This window comes from Triticum urartu, chromosome 2A, assembly GCF_056163025.1.
Source record: "Triticum urartu cultivar PI428250 chromosome 2A, HENAU_Tu73, whole genome shotgun sequence".
Classification (NCBI taxonomy): domain Eukaryota; kingdom Viridiplantae; phylum Streptophyta; class Magnoliopsida; order Poales; family Poaceae; genus Triticum; species Triticum urartu.
This window is the reverse complement of record NC_141874.1, coordinates 706,711,369-706,714,290: the sequence shown is the minus strand read 5'-3', so window position 1 is coordinate 706,714,290 and position 2,922 is coordinate 706,711,369. Positions and strand designations below refer to the sequence as shown.

At 44.5% G+C, this 2,922-nt stretch overlaps 1 long non-coding RNA gene across 1 annotated transcript; it reads left to right on the top strand.

Moving 5' to 3' along the window:
* Positions 1-222: 222 nt before the first annotated feature.
* Positions 223-978, top strand: LOC147987002 (uncharacterized). The gene is made up of 3 exons (XR_015615263.1): positions 223-360; positions 443-472; positions 850-978. It is a non-coding gene; the product is annotated as an uncharacterized LOC147987002 (long non-coding RNA).
* The last annotated feature ends 1,944 nt before the right edge of the window (positions 979-2,922 follow it).

The following is a 2,922-nucleotide window of genomic DNA, read 5'->3' as shown; positions in this document are numbered from 1 at the left end:
TTTCAATTGGAGGGGGTGATGACAGTATCTGTGGGAGTAAAAACACGGTCTTCAGAAAAGATCGTGCTACCTGTCGATGCAGATAGAACCACGGTTGTACTTGTCCGAGAACCAGCCCCACCACACATAACCCACACTCATGCAGATTGTAACCCTACCCAGTTGGACAAAGAACCAGCTACACACCTTCTAACCCCAACCCTAGTAGATAGACACCCAGTTCCCGTTGACACAGCACCGTCTCCACCACAGAGCACCCAAACACGAGCAGTTAGTAAGGCAACTGCAGTGCCCAAATCACGAGGACCACCACTCTGAACCCGAAGTCAACGCTTAAAGCAGAAGAAGAATTGTTCTCAGGTCAGGTTCCGTAGCTATGGTTCATACTACTTTGCTCTTACATCACTGTATTTACTGATACCAACTAATTTCAAATTTGAAGGATGCAATTGAAACTCCAATGGCGCAACAGGTATGTTTTAAACATGTTTCTTCAACATGTTTGGCTGTTTGCTGTTGTAACTTGCTCTATGTTGATTTCAGTCTCAATTGAATAAACAGCTATGTTCTCATGACATGCACATTACAAGTGTTGTTATTGCTGTGTAGTTTCCCACACTTATATTCTGTCTATGCTGCTTTGTCTTAAATAGATATGATTTGAACCGTATCTATCTTGATTTGGCAACATAAACTAGAATGATATAGACCATACAATGACCATACTACATAGATATATGTTTGTTTCATGCTGTTATCCTGTCCACCTTACTACTGAACTGGTTTACCAAAATGAGTTTCATATACTACATTGTAAACCTGAGATGTGTTAGTTTGTTTCTCTTTTAGAACGCGTATAAAATATTGGAGAAGAGTACCCTGTTATGCAATGGTAAAGGAAGTAATGCAGATAAGGTTCAAGATAGTGAGACATCCCTGTTGGTCTCCAAGAAAGCTGATAAAAACTATATTGAAGACACTAAGACAACCCTAAAGTCCTGTCTTGATGTAGTGTTCGAGTTACTGGCTACCACTGCTGGCACCAGCTCTTCGAACTCATTGCCTGAATCAGTTCGGCTTCTTGACTCTCAACTTCAAGTTGAAAGACATCGATCAGATGTTATGCGACAGGAAGCCGAAGGACTGAGGAAGTCCCTGCAGAATTCAGATGCATACTTTCTGGTGCAACAGCAAGCGCTGGAGGACTTAAGCGCCAAACAAGAGAAAGTTAATAAGCTTGCTAAGCATCTTGCCAGCATTATGGGTACCCAGGATATTGTTTCTTGAGCTCTTCTAAAGTGGTTTCAGTTCTGGACTTGTTTTGCTGCGGCGTTTATATGCTGTTGTGTTCCCTATATTTGCACTGGTGGCGAACTTTGATGCCCAGTGGATGTAATATGTATAATAGCCGTGATAGCCTAGTGTAAGTTGCTTGCTTATTTATTTCCTTGTTGTCTTGTTTATTTGTTTGCTTGTAGTTAGTGCATTTCTTTTTCTGCGGTTTGCTAGTGGCTGCAATAACCTATTTTTTAAAACTAGGCCACAATAACCATGGGTTAATATTTACTGTAGTGACACTGGGCCTCCTATGGGCCATAGAAACAATGGGCCTTCTACGGGCCGTAGAAACAGTGGGCCTTCTACGGGCCATATCATCAATGGGCCTTCTACGGGCCGTATCATCAATGGGCCTTATAAGGGCCAAACGGACCGCATTCTGGCCGTAAACGGGCTAGAGTTGGAATCGTCCGTTCATGGGCTGACCATAACGGGCCATCGTTAATACGTCGTATTTGATGACGCTATGAAAACGGCCCAATGTATTAACGGACCACAAATGGGCCGACTGTAACCACGGGCTGAATTTGGCCCACAAGCAGAAAATGACAGTAACAGGCCGTAAGTAAACGAATGCTGGAAATGAGCCCAAGAATAAATGGGCTTTGAGAAGGCCGAAAGATAACATGGGCAGGAGACGGCCCAACGGAACAACAGGCCGTTAATGGGTATAAAGTGATACACTGTTCATTACGGGCCAGTTTCACCACGGGCCGTTAATGGGTGTAAAGTGATACACTGTTCATTACGGGCCAGTTTCACCACGGGCCGTTAATAGGCCAAGAGTTACATAGGGCCTCATATGGGCGAAAAGACGTCATGGGCCAAACATGGGCCAGAAGTGAAAATGGGCCGGAATCATATTGGATGGCCCAGATGACGCTACTGGGCCTAATTCAGATAGGGCGTAACGGGCCTTGGGTTAGCGGGCTGTAAATGGGCTATATGCGAACAGGCCGTTAACAGGCTTTCCATGGGCCGGCCCACCACCTTTTGATCAAGTCAAACGGGCCGGCCTTTTCACAGGAATGGGCCTCTATTGGGTCGTGCCACGTGTCAACGTATCATAGGCGCCTTCTGTCCAATGAGTGGATGACATCTGTCCCGACAATGAGCCGACACGTGTTTCCTCCAGCCAATGATGATTTTACACGTGGAAAATCCCCATTTGTCGGGGCTGTTAATGGGTTATCGGATCCAAAACTCGACCCGATAGCTTAACGGTGTTCCGTTACGGTGGATGCCACGTGTCGGTCACCCTTGATGAAAGCACTTCTGTGACGCGCGATTTATCGTCATGGAAGTGGGCACTTCCGTGATGATAATTTTGGTAATGTCATGGAACACTTCTACGACAGCACAGGTATGACTATATTGATTCTGTCATAAATTTGTCATGGATGTACATGCATGACAAAAAATGTGACCTACTGTGACAAAGACGTATCATCACAGAATTGTATTTTTTTAGTGCATGAACCTTGGTGTTGAGAAAAACTTAGTGCTTCCATGAATAAGACAAGACAAGGCCAATTGCATGTCCTGAATTCGTATTAGGATCAAGTGGAACATATTATTAGTGTT